The 18,437-nt window shown below is 38.8% G+C and overlaps 1 protein-coding gene across 1 annotated transcript in view; it reads left to right on the top strand.

Annotated features, from left to right (window-relative positions):
* The first annotated feature begins 2,602 nt into the window (after positions 1 to 2,602).
* LOC103262658 (polypeptide N-acetylgalactosaminyltransferase 1) overlaps positions 2,603 to 18,437 on the top strand; it is a 64,043-nt gene continuing 48,208 nt past the window's right edge. The window contains exon 1 of the mRNA XM_008060298.2: positions 2,603 to 2,707. The gene's annotated coding sequence lies outside the window, so the exon portion shown is untranslated. The remainder of the gene's footprint in view (positions 2,708 to 18,437) is intronic.

Here is an 18,437-nt window from a genome sequence, read left to right on the forward strand (position 1 = left end):
GAGAGGAGCAATGGCGGCTTCCTTTTCCAACCATGTATCCCTTGAGGCTTTACGGTGCCTGGTAAGCCATCAGTACTCAGTAAATGCTAGTTAGGTATGTGAACGAGAGTGCTAGAATAGTTAAAACTGGTTGTTAATCCCAAACAGTTATAAGCAAGGTAGTTCTCAAGGCGTCAGGTGACAGCATGGAGCTAGAGTCAAAATGAAGATAGATCTGTAGATCTATTTGTAGCATTTTCACTAGAAGCTCCAGCTACCCTGGCTCAATTGCATGCCCTATCTCACTTTTTAATAGTATAAATTAATGTTAATAAATTTGAATCTTAGTCTTACAGTAGTGTTTCATATAAGTTTTTTTGCGTTTTTTTTTTTTTTTTTTTTTTTTTTTTAGTTAACTAAATTCCAGACATTATTTGGATTTCACCAGTTTTTCCATTAATATCTTCTTTCTGTTCCAGGATCCAGTCCAGGGTACTACATTGTATTTAGGCATCATGATTCCTCAGTCTTTGGTCTGTGACAGTTTCTCAGTCTTTTCTGATTTTCCATAGCTTTGGTCACTTTGAGAAGCATTGTCCCGGTTTTTCTTGATGGACAATTTTCCTTGGACCAGATAGGATCACGTAGGTCTGGGACAAGGCTCTCAAACTCAGAAAAGTAAGGCCACAACAGGGATAGCCCTGTTTCTGCTTTTACTTATTTGTTTATGTAATACATACATCTATCACACTTATGTAACAACGTATAACTTTAGTACTTTGTTTTCAGTAACAGATTTCTTGGATCCAGTTCCTTATTGGTTGAGATTCAGAAGAGTATTACACCACTGCGATTACGAACCGCTGTTTTAAAATACACTGTTTTGTTTTTCTGATGTATTAAGAGCTGGGATGAAGTGGAGGAGGAAGTAAAGAGGAGAAATCAGATAAAAGAGGCAACTGGTCAGAGAGGGACCAAGGCCATGGAGTGACAGATAATGGAGGGAGAGGAGGGAAGCAGCTGCACAGAAGCAAGCCAGGAGTAAATACTTGCTGTTTGTTCGTTTATGCAATTAATATCCAATGGGTGATTAATGTCTGCCAGCCCCAGTGCCGTAAACTCAAGATAACTGGGAACTGGACAGCATTAAGCAAATGAACATGCAGACAAATACTGAGTTACCACTCATGATGAGTGCTACAGAGGGAAAGGGAAGGATGCTGAGAGGTTGTGGGATAGGAGAGCTGCTGCTTTGGGTTGCCTGAGCAGGGGAGGAGGGCTTCTCTGAGTAGGTGACATTTGAGCCCCTGTACCTGGCTTTTGGGGACCCTTCATAATTACCCCCACACTGCTATCCCATTGTTCTGTTATTTCACAGCATACACATGCTTCTTTCTCTATGGGCACTGTGCTTATTTCGGGCTCTGTGCTTTTATTTATGATTTCTTCTCCTTCCCAAGATGTCCCTTTCTCCACCTCCACTTGGGGATGAGCTACCTCTTATTCATAGATCTACTCAAGTCCTGTCTCTTGTATGAAGTCATTTACTGATGATTTATGCCTATGTTTTGTCACTTGAGTGGTGTTTGAGGGTAAGGAATATATAGTTTACATTTATATCTGTTTCCTCACTTAGTCCAGCACAAAGGTAGGATTAAGAAGGCGTTGGAGCCATTCTGAAGGTTCACATTTGTGTGATGACCCTTGGAACAGTGTGTGAAGGTGCAGGTTTTTTGTTTGTTTTGTTTTGTTTTTTTAGTTAAACTTTATATTGTGAGATAATTGTAGATCTTCTGCAGGTACAAGAAACAGTTCAGAAAGATGCCATGTACTCTTTATCCCGTTGTTCCCAATGGTATCATCTTATAAAACTGTAGTACAGTGTCAGACTCATGGTAGTGACACTGATAAAGTCAAGATACAGAGCGTTTTCATGGCCACAAGGTTTCTTTCTGTTGCTCTTTTGAAGCCACACCTACTTCCCTCCTACCTCCCCCCAAGCCCTCACAATCACTAATCTGTTCTTCGCATCTATATTTCTGTCATTTCAAGATTGTTTTATAAATGGAATCATAAGATAAGTACTGTTTCGAATTGGCTTTTTTTTTTTACTCAGTGTAATTCTCAGGAGATTGATCTATGTTGTTGCACATATCACTAATTGCCTCTTTTTTATTGCAGAGTACTATTCTATAGTGTGGGTGTACTTCTGTGGTTCTTTTAACTGTTCACCTGTTGAACATTTGGTTGTTTCCAGTTTGGGGCTGTGACAAGTAAGGCTGCTGTAAGCATTCATGTACAGGTTTTTGTGTGAACATAAGTCTTTATCTGGGATAAATGCCCAGTGGTGCAATTACTGGGTTGTGTGGTTCTTGCATGTTTAGTCTTTCTAAAACCTGATGAGCCGTTTTCTAGAATGGCTGTACCATTTTACAGCCCCACCACTGACGTGTATTTGCGACTGATGAGTTTCTCTGCATCATCACTGCATTTGGTGTTGTCACTGTTTTTTATTTTGGCCGCTCTGACAGGTAAGTACTGCTGTCTCATGGGTTTAATGTGCATTTCCCTAATGGCTAATTATGCTGAGCATCTTTTCATGTGCTTATTTGTGATTGGTATCTTTTCTTTAGGGAACTGACTTCTGTTCATTTTCTAATTGGATTGTTTGTCTTTTTTAACCGAGTTTCCAGAGTTATACTACGTCTAGATACCAGTCCTTTGCCAGGTATGTGGTTTGAAGCTTGACTGTAACTTGTCTTTTGATCCCTTTAACAGGGTCTTTTGCACAGCAAACGTTTTGAATTTTGTTGAAGTCTAGTTTCTCAATTTATTCTTCTATGGATTTTGCTTTTGGTGTCACATCTAGGAACTCTTTGCCTAGCCCTGGGTCCTGAAGATTTTCTTCCTAAAAGTTTCATAGTTCTACATGATCCATTTTGAATTAATTTTTGGATGAAGTGTGAGATTTAGGTCAAAGTTGTGTGTTTTTTTGGTTTTTGGTCTTTTTTGTCTATGGTTGTCAAGTTTTTTAGGCTGACTTTCCTCCACTGCATTGCTTTTGTATCTTTGTCAAACATCACTTGGACATATTTGTATGAGTTTGTTTCTGGGTTCTCTAATTCTTTTCCATTGATCTGTTCTCCTGCCAACATCACATAGTCTTAGTTACTGTAGCTCTGTGGTGAATCTTGAAGTGAGGTATACTGATTTTTCCCAAACTGTTCTTTTGCAAAGTTATTTTAGCTGTTCTAGTTCCTTTTCCTTTCCATATAAATTGTAAAGCATTTTTCAATCTATGAACACAGTTTGTCTCTCTCTCCTTTTATTTAGATATTTGGTTTCTTTCATCAGCATTGTGTAGTCAGTGTCTCTCTCTCCCCCCTCCCCCAAGGTCTTACTCTGTTTATTGCCCAGGTTGGTCTCAAACTACTGGGCTCCAGCAGTCTTCCTGCCCCAGCCTCCCTAAGTGCTGGGATTATAAGCATGAGCCAGCATGCCCGGCTATTGTGTAGTTTATCATACAAGTCCCACACATATGTTTCGTTAGCTTTATTTAGATTCGTATTTTTAGATTTATACGTAAATATTTCTCTTTTTATATTTTAGTAGTTGTAAATGGCATTGTACTTTTAATTTTGGTGTCCATGTGTTCATTGCTGGTATGTTGAAAATAACTTTCATGTGTTGATCTTGTGTTCTGTGATCTTGCTGAACTCCTAGTCTAGAAGTTTTTCTGAAGATTCCTTGGAATTTTCTATGTAGACAACCATGTCACCTGCAATATAGGGCCATTTTATTTCTTCTTTTTTTTTAAAGCAGGATTTATTAAGAGGACAGAAAAGCTCCCATAGTGGGAGGGGACCCAAAGGGGTTGCCCTGTTTATTCCTTTTTAATCTGCATACTTTTGTTTGTTTTTCTTGCCTTATTACACTGGCCAAAATACCAGTACTATGTTGAGTAAGAATGATGAGAAAGGACATCTGTGCCTTGCTCCTGGTCCTAAGGGAAAGCATTCTGTCTTTAATCATGTGTATAATGTTAACTGCTGAGTTTTTGTGGATCCCCTTTTTAAGTGGAAGAAGTTCTTGTTTGTTCCTTTATAAGAGTTTTTTATCCTGAGTAGGTTTTGAATTTTGCTAAGTGTTTTTTGTACATCAGTTAATCTGAGCATGTGATTTTTCTTTTTTAGCTCATTGATGTGATGAATTATATTGATTGATTTAAAAACACTGAGCAAGCCTTACATCTATGGAATAAACTTTGTTTGGTCATGGTGTATAATTTTTTATATTATGTATAGCTGAATTCTGTTTACTAATATTTTGTTAAGGATTTTTGCATGTATATTCATGAGGACATTTAGCACTACAAATTTCCCTCTCAGTACTGTTTTAGCTATGCCCCACACATTTTGATGTGTTGTACTTTTATTTTCATTCAATTCAGTGTATATTTTTATTTTTCTTGAAACTTCCATTTTGATCCATTGATTATTTTAAAGTGTGATGTCTAGATTCCAAGTGTTTGGAGATTTTCCTGTAAACCTTTCTGTTTTTGGTTTCTAGTTTCAGTTCTTTTAAATTTATTGAGACTTGTTTTACAGCCTAGAGTATGGTCTGTTTTGTTACCTATCCCATGGGTCTCTGAATAAAATGTATTTTCTCTGCTGTGCTGTGTTATTTGGTGCTGTTGAGTTCTGTTTTGCTTATTTTTTGTCTGGGTATTCTGTCAACTGTTGAGAGAGGGGGATAGATATTATCTCTGGGAATAGATTTCTGTGCGGATAGTTATTTCTGCCAGGTGGAGGTAGAGGTCAGAATCCCCAGGGGAAAGGGTGTAGAAGAGTGCCTTGTTACCAGTTGATGTGAATGAAAGCCTGGCTCCTTGACACCAACCTTTTGTGAAGGGAATTGGGTGCTTTGTTGTAACCTGGTGAGTATGTGAAGTCTAGGCTACTCTCCTGACCTTTGTTGGTGTAGGTGGGAATGGAGCCACAGTTGTTTTAGGTGGTGTTTATCTGGAGTAGAGCATTGTTTTCCTTAAAGTTTTCTGTCTTGCTAGGGTGTCCCTTTCTTGGTACTTTGGCTAGAGAGAACAGGCTTTCGTTGGGACTTATTTTGCTTGTCTACTCTTGTTGATCTTTCCAGGTTTCAGGTTGCTGCCTTTGTCAGTTCCAAATCTGGGGTGTATGAGGCAAAAATAAAACCCCAGGGAACTCACGGTTGTTTCTTGGGGCCTGAGGTCCCTAGCCAGTCTGCCTTCTTCTCTCCACACTTAAGGGTCTTCTTACGTTTGTTTTGTATGTAATGTCCAAGTTTTCAGTTGTGCGTAGTGGGAGGAATAGAGAAAATACATGTACTTCTTCTTTCTGGAATTGAATATCCCAGAAGGACCAGTTTTTAACATTTCTGCTCTTCATAGACTGATTTTTTTCAATATATGTAAAATATGGATTGCAAGAAAAATAAAATTGAAAACTATAATATATAATTTCCATTTTCAAAATGATTGGATTCAGTAGATGTAAACTTTCTGTCAGATTGCTATCAGAGTTTGTCTTTTTAATTTTTTGTTTTAAATATGTGGGGTACAAATCAGGGTTAAGTATACAAATGTTCATTATGCAGGTACCTTGTTGATGAGGTACACGCCCACCCCCCCACCCGCCCCCCTCGCAGTTTCCCACTACAGCCAATCCAGCCCCCTGGCAGGCGGAGTTTCTAAATGCTTGCTCTCCACCTCTGCTTACCTCCTAATGGACTAGGTGAGTTTGCTATCTAGGGTCTACTCTTTGATTAGCACTGCCTAGAGCATTACTACTTGGTTCTTTTTAAAGTTATAAACCAGTGATTAGTCATTCAGTTTAACTCCTCCTCTGCTGTTTTCCTTGTACTTTTGTAGGGACATCAACAATGTCAAGCCCTTTTTAGTCTTTAAGGAGAAGGGATGTTTCAGGCAGATGTAGCAGCAATGATGAGAATTGAGAGTACATCTCTGATTTCAGGTTATCTTTAATTTTAGAATTTTTATGCATTCTTACAAGTTAAAAAATAAAATTTTATAAATTTTATAAGTAGTCTTTAAAATAATTGTAATTTATGACTTCTGTATTAGAGAACATATGATGGCTTTGGATTGGGAAAAATGTTTAAATACTGGCTTCTGGTATGTTATCTTTTGATTGACAGTGGGACAAACATTATAGGATTCATAAAGTGATTTGAAAACAGTGGCTTAGGTTTAGATGCCATGGTTCTTGCTAGATTTTTGTGTCTTTGGCAGTTAAGGCTTCTTCCCCATTGAACAAAAAGCCTTTTTAGAAAGTATCAGTTCCTTTGTTGAAAGGAGTAGAATTTGCATTGCTTTGGTAGAGCCACATACTTAGTTATTGGATTGTTCTTGGAAATTATACATTATGTTTTATCATTTATTGTTTTATGTCAGGTTAAAGTGGGAGAAATTTCTGGGAATGTTGAAACTCTCATTTGTCCATTCCTAGGAATTGGTCATCAGTAAATGGTTCACTAACATTGACAAGTACCTGTGCGTGGCAGGGACTGTGAAAAGGTAGGAAGGCGGCACTGTCCTAGTGGTGAGACCTGGTGCTTTGGAGATTGAAGTGCCTATTCTGTTCGAATGGGGACTGCAGAGTTACTTTTAATTATTTTAAATGTTTCCATGAAAAGAGGACATGATCTGCAGTAACAGAACTGTTACAGGGAGAGTACCCAGCAGAGTTTCAACATTTGCCTAGATTAGGGGCAAAAGATAACTACTAAGCTCTGCCGCCGGGGGTGGAAAATGGTGGTAAGATGGTCTCTGATCCAAAACTTGGAAGGAGAATGAAAAATAGAGGGAAGAAAAGGTGGTTAATTGTAGACTGAGAGTCTTTGAACCGGGCTGGAAATTCTTTGATGAACAGCCTTTGGGGCATTTCAGTGCATGAGATGTGTAGACATACTCCTGGAGGGAAAGGACCTTTGTGGCAGATGCTTTTGACTGGAAATACTTTTGAGTTAGAGGGCGGGGCACAGCACTGGCAGCTTCTCAGTCGGTTCTTAAGCTGTGGTGGACTCTTACCTCGAAGGGAACGTTTGTGTATTAGGGGAACAGTAAGTTGGCTCAAACAGACTGGAATGTAGGCTATTGGTAATTGGAGTTGGGGGCTGCAAAGTAAAACACAGACTAGGCCTGGTCACATATCAAGCACTGTTCTAAGTGCTGCACTTGTGTTAATTCATTTGTCTTTATAACAAGATTAAATGGCATTGAGAGGTTAAGTGGTGGAACTGGGATCTGCACTTGTCCCTATGGCTGTGCATTTAACATGGCAGCCTGGCCCCAGAGATTCATGACCTTAACCACCAAACTAGACTGCCTTGCTGGGATAGTTGGACAAGACTGAGAGGGGCTTTGAATACCAAGCAAAGAGTGTGGATGTTATTTGGAAGGCAGGAGGAGCTGTTGACGGATTTTGATGAAAGTATTGGTTGACACAATCAGAATTAAGCTTAATGTACATGTTGGCAAGTGATTGTTATTTCAAAAGACCAGAGGTAGGAAATGAGGTAATGCACTAGTCCAGGTAATTTTGTATACAGGCGCATTTTTAGAGATGGAATCAGATGTTGTTGCCACTGGGCGAAAGAAAAAGAAGTTAGCCACTTGACTTTTCAGAGGGTGTCACTGTTAAGAACAATGGGGTAAAAAAGACAGTTTGAGGATAGTTAAAAAGTGTGTCTTGGGACATGTCTAGTTGCAGGTGCCAGGGAAGGACTCCAGGTGGAACTACACCACTGGCATCATAGTTGAAGAAGAACGGATCTTGTGGGGAGAGGTCAGATTTGGAGGTGCAGAGAAGTGTCATCAACACTGAGATATTGAAAATGGGGGATACTGAGGGGACACTTACAGCTACAGCCCATGAGGAGGAAAGTGCCTTTATCATCCTCCTTGGGCAAATATTTATTGAGCATCTACTGTATGCCAGGTACTGTGAATACAAAGTAAACTAAACAGACTTGGTTCTTGTCTGCATTGATCATGCAATCTATATACCTAATTGGGGAGATTACATTTCAGCTGAGACCCAGAGGTCAAAAAGATTTTGATAATACAAGAGCGTAAACAAGGAGATTCTGGTAGAGAGAATGGTATGTGCAGCGGCCATGTTGCAGAAGAGGACTGGGTCTGTTAAGGAACAGATCAGTGTGGCTGAAGGACTCTTGGTGCAAGGGAAGAGGAGTGAGATGAAGTAGGAAGATTGGCATGGGGCCGCTGATGGAGGTCTCATCCTCATTGTGGCTGCAAGGTTTTGAGCAGGAGAGTGCTCTGCTTCAGATGTTCAGCAGATCACTCCTGCTGAAGGGTGGAGCATGGATTTGGGTGAGAAGGTAGGATGGTTAAGGGAAGTCATGGAGACCACTTGGGAGACTTGCAGGAGGCCTGGACTAAATGGTGGCCATGGGTATGTCAAGGACTAGTCTCAAGTGTTTCTCTCAGCAGGCTGCTCTGGTTCTCCCTGGCCTTCCCCTCAACATCTGTTTTCCTTTACCACATTATATGTCCTGTTGTCACTGCCTGTTTATCCATCTGTGTCTCTTTTAGGTTGAATTTCTTAGGTAAGAGTAGGGACCTTGTCTTCCTGTTCTCTTAAGCACTAGTGCAGACCACCAGAGAAGTGATCAGCGAATGTTGAATAAATCTATGCAGTTACCTTGAGGCTGAGGTCTTTTTCCTGTTGTTTTTTTCCCTTGAGAGAAACACCAAGACACAGGAAGGCTGGTGGCAGTATTACAGGGGAAGGGTGTGCTGGATATTTGCAGCCTGTGAGGAGGGAGCACAGGAGGCTGTATGGCATTCAGAGGTACTTTCAGGTGTCTAACCATTGGAAGGTTCCTTCACCAGGAGAAGTAGAAGAGGGACTCCCTTATTAAGAGGGAGTCCTTATAAAGAAGAGAGTTGCTGTATTCAGTGCTATTGAACAGGCAGGAATGTGAAGAGATTTCTTGCTCTTTCTTTGCTCTCTGAACTTTAGCACAGAGGGAAGAGCAGAAATCTTATTTTCATGGGGTAGGAGTGAGTGCATCGTGACAAAGCAGTGACAGCAAGTGTAGACTATCTTTGCAGATGTGTTTTGGAGAGAAGAAAGGAGGAGTTTGGTTGTAGCTTGCCATAGGGGTAGTTGAGGGAAATGGTTTTTAGAACAGGAAGGAGCAGAATCTATTATTCATAGGTAGCAGGGTATGTTGAGGCAGGGAAGTCAGATGGATGAGAGTCAGTGGGGGTTGACGGGAGACAAGGAAAGTGGACTGTGGTGACAGGAAATGACAAACACCTCATTACAAGGAGGCAGCCAGTAATCGGCTCCTAGGCTTTTGCTGTTTGGGTATGCTCACTGTGGTGGCAGAGGGTGTTTTTGTTTGTTTTGTTTCCAGAGGAACCAGTAGTCTTGATTTTTCAAGTGGCATGTCTTGATTTTTAAATATTGTCAATTAATTAAAATTTTAGTAATCTTTTTTTAGAGGGGGGACAAAACCCTTATCTTTGGCATAATTTGGCTGTAAGTTACCTTGGGAGAAAGGGCTGGTGACTTTGGTTGGTAAACATGAAAGAGAGGAGAGTAGTAGTTTGTGGAACAAGGCTTCCAAGGCTACTGGAAGGACTGATCAAGTGTATAAGGAACTGTTGTGACTGTCCTGTGGGGTATGCAGAGAGAAGGCAGAGGGTGAGAAGAGGGCACAGGAGAGCAATTGTCAAGAATAGTAAGGCTCCGTCTGGCTAATTAGCGTAGATAGGTTAATTGTGGGCTCAGTTGTGCTTCAGAACTTCCTCTGTAATATCATCTTGGAAGTTGAAGCAGAAAAGTAAAGTAAACAGTGGGACCTTTCTAGGGTTAGACATTGTAAGGTAAAGGGTCCGATGAGGTGAGGGACTGTGTGTGAAAGAGTACATCATCACAGAAGTTGTATGACTTCTCTGTTGTAAGTGAGCACATGGACTTGGAAGCTTGGTGAAGTGAGAGAGCAGGAGGTGACTTGGCAGCAGACGGAGAAGAGCTGAAGAAGAGCTGGCTTAGCAGGGGTGGGGGACTCTAAGCCCCAGTGGTCAGGAGAGAGTGGTGAGGAGGTACTTTTTATCTGGGTTTGGTTTTGGTGGAAGGGAAGTTTAAGGTTTAGATAGGCAGGTTATGTTGGGCCCTAAGACAGAGGATAGATCGCTGGGGACTCACTTGGGAAGACGAGCTTGGGTGTTGCTGCAAATAGAGGATTGAGTGGGATTGGAAATGGGGAGGAAGATGGTATACCTACTGCCGAATCTGCTCACTGGGGAAGGTCAGATGGTACCTTAGAGGCCAGTGTCAATACAATACAAGGGTAAATCTTTTGTGAGTGGGGCCTAAATGAAGCAGTTGATTTTTGACAAATACACAATTCAGATTTAATTGTTACCGTATGTTGTTGCACTAGAATGGAAAATATCCCATGAAAATTCTCTCATATGTAACAAAAAAGTAATAGAATAATATCTAAAAATAAAATAATAATTTACATAACAAAATAATATATGAAAAGATTTTGCTTAGGGCAGAGAGAGGTGGGGTCTGCCTGAGACTCGCTTTACCTCACCCACAAAATACCGGCTTGCCAGTCCTGACCTGATTTGCTTCGATTTACCAGCAGCCCCCAGACTTAGGGGATGTGACAGTGGCTGACCCAGTCACGCTCACTTGGGAGCCTAAAAGTACTTGCAGTACCAACTTTGAGGGGTCAGGGACTTGAAAAAGGTCTTCAGATTTCTCTTAAACTTTCAGCATTGGAAGGGCTGTTTAGATGGCAGCAAGCTGCTGCATGTCCACTGGCCACCCTCCAAACCATACTAAATGAAACAAAAATAAATTTGAATTTAGGGATGCTATCTTCCCACCTGATGGCAACATGGTTCTGCATAAAATTACTGTTGGCAGAGTAGGCAATAAGCTAATTTGTTTGCATTATTAAATAATGGCAGGGTTTTTTTTTTTTAAATAGAAAATAACATGTCTGCATAGTAAATATCCTAAAAGTACTACCAAGTATACAGTGGAAAGTAATTTTTCCATACCAGTAATTTTTTTCCTCAGTGTTGTAAATGGAAGTCAGATATTTCTAGGCCAAATGAGAGTTGACTCAGAATTTTTATATGAATTAGAATATTAAGAAGGGATATGATATCTGAGTGAGAGGGGAAACAAATTACCAATTGGATGTGACTTACTTGCTGATAGACGTTTTTAGTAAGTTAAATTTGGGATGCCTTTTGAGAAGTGAAAAAAGGTAGGAAATGCGTGTTTTGTAGAAAGAGGATGCTGTGAAGACCAGGAAAAACAAGAGAGAGTTTGAGGAGAACTTAGGATACTGAGTTTTAGTTAGCAGGAGTTTATTTGAGCCCCGATTTGGAAGAACTTTTCTCCAGAGACTCAAAATGGGAGCTCTAACTGTAGCTTGATTCAGATTGGGTCAGAAGGTGGAAGTAGGTAGACAAGTCAGAGTAGAATGGCCAGTGAACATGCAGCAGCTTGCTGCCATAGGTTTACAGTTTGGTTACTAAACAGCTCTTCCACTGCTGAAAGTTTAAGAGAAATCTGAAGACCTTTTTCAAGTTCCTGACTCCTCAAAGTTGGTACTGCAAGTACTTCTAGGCTCCCAAGTGAGCATGACTAGCTCAGCCACTGTTACAACCCCACAAGTCTGGGGTCTGCTGGTAAATTGAAGCAAATCAGATCGGGGCTGGCAAGTGATGTACACTAGGATAGTAACAATATAATCCCTGGACAAAATTGTTTTGAGGGCATTAAACCTGAAACAAGTCAGCTGGGTAACTTTTATGCTGTTTTCTTACTTCAGAATGTTCTCTGCCTATAAATGCTGTGAAACTAGAATAGAATTTCACTATAAACTTCAACTTTCTATATACTAAAGTGTGTTGAATTAGGGAAAAGGGATTCCACCAGAGGTGGGGGAGGGAGAAGGCTTGGGCAACTCGGTTCTCTGTGAAAGGTCTCCCTCCCCCTTTGTATCCTTGCATAGATAGCACCAGTGAATTTGGGGTTGAGCACTTTCTTCTTATCACAGAATTCTTTGAAAGGGGCCTCAGAAAAGTACTTGCTCTAGAATTTCAGGCTGCAGAAGTACGCAGGTTCTCCTCCGTGCAACTCAATGCCTCACACTATAGTTTTCACATCTCAGGGGCAGGCTCCATACCTTACTCCATTGCTCGTTCTGTCTTAGCCTCTGACTTCTTTCTTACTCACTAAAACATATTTCCAAGACTTGATGTTCTTCTGCTCATCAGAGCCCCCAGTTCCATCAGGAGTCCCAGCACAGTACCACCATTCTATGTACCACAGTGACTGATCTTAGTCCACTTCTCAGTTGGAGTCTTTGGTTACAGCAGTAGAATACAACTCTAACTTAAGCAGGAGGTAATTTATTAGAAAGGAATTAGAAGCTTACAGAACTAATGGAATGCTAGAGAACCAGGCTTGGGTATAGGTGGAAACTAAGGCAACTCAGGGGAGCTGGGGAATGGAATTACAGGAATGATCTGATCAGTGGAAGGATTGAACTCCATCTGTTCTTTTATCTTTGAAAGTTACTTCCCCAAGATTTAAGACTCCTGGAGAGTGCATCTTGTTGGCTGAGCTAATATGCTGGTGAAAATAGGGATTTATAATATTGACAGGACCCTCTGGGATTCCCTTTGTACCCATAGTGGGAGGCTAGTCACGTGGATTTACACTGCTGGCCTGATAGTAGGTGTCAGAGCCAGGATGCAAACTCAGGTCATGTAGGACTACATTGTATGTATGCTGTTTAAAAAATTAACATGAATTAGTTAATATATTTAAATGATTTTGGATTTTTTAGCCTTTATGTGTGCATTTTTAAAAATAAGTAGTCAAATACCTGTAATAAAAGTTTATATCTTTGCTTTTAAGAACAATTTAAGTTCATCTTTTAACGTACATATATAAATACCTCAAAATTAGGTATTAAACACAATGATAGAAAGTGTCTTTAAAGAAGCAGGTTTAAACATTTGTAACAGAATTCACAATTTGGTAGAAAGTTAAATTTGCTGCAGTTAAACAGTCCGCAACTCATAGCTTAAGTACTGTTCTAAGATTAATCTTTTCAACGTGTATATGTAAACTCTTTGCAGTAAACCTAAGAATGCAGTGGTATGAAAAGTTTTAAAAAATAATGTTTAAACATTTTAATACAGAATTCATAGATTTTTTAAATTTTATTTTTATTTTTTATTTTTTTTGAGTTGGAGTCTCACTCCATCATCCAGGCTGGAGTGCCGTGGCACACTCATGGCCACCCCAGCGTCTACTTGCTGGGCTCCAGTGATTCTTCCACCTCAGCCTGCCAAGTAACTGGAACTACAGGCATGTGCTACCACACCTGGCTATTTTTTGATTTATTGTAGAGACGAGTTCTTGCCAAGTTGCCCAGGCTGGTCTCGAATCCACGGGCTCAGGCAATTCACTCACCTTGGCCTCCCAAAGTGCTGGGATTACAGGCTGAGCCCCCAAGCCTGGCCAGAATTTGCAGATTTTAAACAATTAAGTTCACTATAATAAAACAATTCACAACTCATCTTTTAAGTAATATTCTAAGACTAATTTTTAATTTCTTTTTAAAATTGACACAAGTTGCACATATTTGGGGGGTACAGTTATTTGATACGTGCATTCAATGTGTAATGATGAAACCAGGATAATTGGGACATCCATCCCCTTAAACATTTGTCTTTTCTTTATGTTGGGAACATTCACTTCTAGTTACTTTGAATGATACAATACATTATTGTTCACTGTGGTCACCCAACTGTATTATTGAACACTAGATCTTATTCCATCTATCTAACTATATTTTTGTACCCGGTAACCAACTTTTCTCCGTCTTCCTCTCTTCTCTACCCTTTCCAGCCTCTGGTCATCATCATTCTACTCTGTACTTGATTCAGATCCATATTTTTAGCTCCCACATGTGAGTGAGAACACGCAGCATTTGTCTTTCTATGCTGGCTTATTTCACTTAATATAATAGTTTCCACTTTCATGCATGTTGCTACAAATGACAGAATTTCATTATTTTTTGTGGCTAAATAATATTTCATTGTGTATATGTTCCCCATTTTCTTTATCCATTCCTCTGTTTTTGTTTAGATTGATTCTCTATTTTAGCTATTGTGAATAGTGCTCCAATAAACATGGGAGTCAGATATGTTTTTGTACTAATACATTTCCTTTGTATACATGCCCATCAGTGGGGTTGCTGGATCATATAGTAGTTCTATTTTTAGTTTTTTTGAGGAACTTCCGTACTTTATTAATTTACATTCTCACCAACAGTGTGTATGATTTCCACTTTCTCTGCATCCTTGCCAGTATTTGTTATTTTTTGCCCTTTTTATCAAAATCATTGTAACTGAAGTGAGATGATATCTCCTTGTGGTTTTGATTTGCATTTTCCAGGTGCTGTTGGGCTTTTTAAAAAAATACACCTGTTAGCCACTTGTATATCTTCTTTTGAGACATATGTGCTCAGATCTTTTGCCCATTTTAAAATAGGTTTATTTGGGGTTTTTTTGTTGTTGTTGTTGTTTTGCTATTGACTTGTTTGAGTTCCTTATATATTCTGGTTATTAATACCTTGTTGGATGGCTAGTTTGCAAATGTTTTCTTCCATTCTGTTGGTTATCTTTCAATTCTGTTGATTGTTTCTTTGCTGTGCAGAAGCTTTTTAGCTTGATGTACTCTCATTTGCCTACTTTTGCTTTTGTTGCCTGTGCTTTTGAGGTTTTACTCAAAGTCTTTATCCAGACCAGTATCCTGAAGTGTTTCCACAATGTTTTCTTCAGTAGTTTCATAGTTTCAGATTTTGGATTTAAATCCTTAATCCACTTTGATTTTTTTGTTGAAAATATGATAGGAGATAGAGATCTAGCTTCATTCTTCTGCATGTGGGTATCCAGTTATCCCAGCACCTTTTATTTAAGAGACTCACCTTTCTCTAGTGCATATTCTTGGTGCCTTTGTCAAAAATAAGTTGATTATAAATGCATGGATATATTTGGGTTCTTTATTCTGCTTCATTGGTATATGTTTCTGTTTTTATGCCGGTTCTGTGCTGTTTGGGTTACAATGACTTTGTAATATAGTTTGAAGTCAGGTAGTGTGATGCTTTGAGCTTTATTCTGTTTTGCTCAGGATTGTTGTAGCTACTTGGGGTCTTTTGTGCTCCCATACAAATTTTAGGATTGCCTTTTCTATTTCTGTGAAGAATGTCATTGGTATTTTGATAGGAATTGTGTTGAATCTATAGATTGTTTTGAGTAGTACGGACTTTTAACAATATTAATTCTTCCAATTCATAAGCATGGAATATCATTCCTTTTTTTTTCTTTTTTTTGGTCCTTTTCAATTTCTTTTATGAGTGTTTTATGGCGTTCCTTGTAGACATCTTTCTCATGTTTGGTTATTTATTTCTACTCATTTTTTTGTAGCTGTTATAAATGGGATTACTTTCTTGATTTCTTTTTCAGTTTTTTTGATGTTGCCATATATAAGTGCTACTGATTTTGTATTCTGTGACTTTGATTTGATGATCAGTTCTAGTAGTTTTTGGTGGAATCTTTTTTTTTTTTTTTTGAGTTGAAGTCTCACTCTGTCGACCAGGCTGGAGTACAATGGCACACCCACGGCCATCGCAGCCTCGACCTGCTGGGCTCAGGAGATCCCGCTGCCTCAGCCTTCCAAGTAGCTGGAACTACAGGCATGCGCCATAACACCCTGCTAATTTTTTGATTTATTGTAGAGATGAGGTCTCGCCATGTTGTTCAGGTGGATCTTGAACCTGTGGTCTCAGGCAGTCCTCTCTCCTGGACCTCAAAAAGTGCTGGAATTACAGGCATGAGCCACTGCATCTGGCCTTGGTAGAATCTTTAAGGTTTTCTAAATGTAGTACCAGGTTGTTGTGAACAATGATAATTTATCTTATTTCTTTCCGATTTGGCTGACCTTTATTTCTTTTTCTTGTCTAATTGCTCTTGCTAGGACTTCCAGTACTATGTTGAATAGAAATGATATCTTGTTCCAGATCTTAGAGAAAAGGCTTTCAGTTTGTCCCCATTCAGTATAATGTTTGCTGTGGGTTTGTCACATATGTTGTCACTTTATTGTTTTAAGGTATGATCTTTCTCTTCCTAGTTTATTGTGAGTTTTTTGTTTTAATCATAAAAGAATGTTGAATTTTGTCAAATGCTTTTTCAACATTCATTAAAATTGTCATGTGGTTTTTGACGTTGATTCTGTTAATGTGATGTATCATGTTTATTGATTTGCATATGTTGATCCATCCTTGCATCCCTGGGAAGAATCTCACCTGATTATTTTTAAATTTTTTAAATATAAATTTTATTTTTATTTTTTTACATTTTGGTGACTTTAGAAGGTACAAATAGTTTTTAATTACATGGTTGCATTGTATAGTGGTGAAGAGGTCTGGGCGTAAGCATACCCATCACTTGCACCTGTGCACATTGTACCTGATAGGTAATTTTTCCGTCCCTCCACCCCTTCTGAGTCTCTAATGTCCATTATACCATCCTCTGTACCTTTGCAGATCCTTAGTTTCGCTCCCACTAATAAATGAGAACATGTGGTGTTTGGTTTTCTGTTCCTAGGTTAGTTCACTTAGGATAATGTTCTTCAGTTCCATCCAGTATACTGCAGAAGGTATTATTTCATTTTTTTTTGATAGTTGGATAGTATGCCACATTTTCATTATCCACTGATTGGTTGTTGTGCATTTACATTGATTCCACATCTTTGTAATTGTGAATTTTGCTGTGATGAACATGCAGGTGCAGGTTTTTTTTTTAAACAAGGGAGCACCCAAAAAAATGGAATCATTTTTTGGAGGGCAGACCCCTTGCAGTACTCAGAATTTGTTCCTCTTGATCAAATGGTCAACCAAAGTTTTTATCTGGAAGTTTTGCATCATGATTTGTGGAAGAAATTTCCCAAGTTGTAGCAAACAGGTGACTGGTTCTTCCACCATGACAACGCACCTGCCCATACCATGCTGAGTGTTCAGTAATTTTTCACCGAAAATGGCATGACCCCTGGGCCCCACCCTCCTTATTCACCTGCTCTTGCCCCAAGTGATTTTTTTTTGTTTCCCCAGATAAAAAAGTCTTGAAGGGGAAATGTTTTTGCCAATGTGGAAGATGTGAAACAAAAAACAGCAGAAGCACTCAAAGGCATCAAAATTGACGAGTTCATAACTGTTTGAGCAGGGGAAAACGTCTCAATAGGTGTATTGCATTAAATGGAGAGTACATTGAAGGTGACTGAAGTTTAAACATGTAATAATAAATGCGCAATTTTTAAAATAAATAAATTCCTTTTCGAGGGAGTTACCTCTCCTATAACAATCTCTGTTCCTTTGTGTAGATACCTGGTAGTGGGATTACTGGATCAAATTAATGTGTGGTTGAATTAGGTTTACTAGCATTTTGTTGAGAATTTTTGCATCTGTGTTCATCAAGGATATTGACTTGTAGTTTTCTTTTTTGTGTGTCCATGTCTGGTTTGGTATTCAGGTAATGCTGGCCTCATAGAATGAGTTTGGAAGTATTTCCTCATCTTGAAATTTTTTGGAATAGTTTGAGTGCAATTAGTATTAGTTCATCTTTAAATGTTTAGTAGATTTCAGTAGTGAAGTATAAGGTCCTGGGCTTTTCTTTGATGGGAGTCTTTTTGTTACAAATTTAATTTTATTACTTGTAATTGGTCTGTTCAGGTTTTCTGTTTCTTCATGGCTCAATATTGGTAGGTTGTATGTGTTCATGAATTTATCCATTTCTTCTAGGTTTTCCAATTTTTTTGATGTATAGTTGTTTATGATAGTCTCTAATGGTCTTTTGTATTCCTGTGATATTAGTTGTTATGGTTCCTTTTTCATTTTCAATTTTATTTATTTAGGTACTTTCTATTTTTTTCTTAGTCTAGCACAGAGTTTGTTGATTTTGTTTATCTTTTCAAAATTTTGTTGATCTTTTATATTTGTTTTAGTCTCAATTTCATTTATTCCTGCTCTGTTATTTATTAATTTTTTCTTCTACTAATTTTGAGTTTAGTTCATTCTTGCTTTTTAAGTTCCTTGAGGTACATTGTTAGGTTATTTGAAATATTTTACTGTTTTGATATAGGCGTTTATGTTATAAGCATCTCTCTTAGTACTGCTTTTGTTGTATCCTATAGATTTTGGTATGTTGTGTATCCATTTTCATTTGTTTCAAGAAATTTTGACTTGTCCCTCTTTATTTCTTAATTATCACATTGATGATTCAGTAGTGTGTTGTTTAGTTTCTATGTGCTTGTATGGTTTCCAAAGGT

This window comes from Carlito syrichta, unplaced genomic scaffold, assembly GCF_000164805.1.
Source record: "Carlito syrichta isolate Samal-C Ts95f unplaced genomic scaffold, Tarsius_syrichta-2.0.1 Scaffold304583, whole genome shotgun sequence".
NCBI classification, from domain to species: domain Eukaryota; kingdom Metazoa; phylum Chordata; class Mammalia; order Primates; family Tarsiidae; genus Carlito; species Carlito syrichta.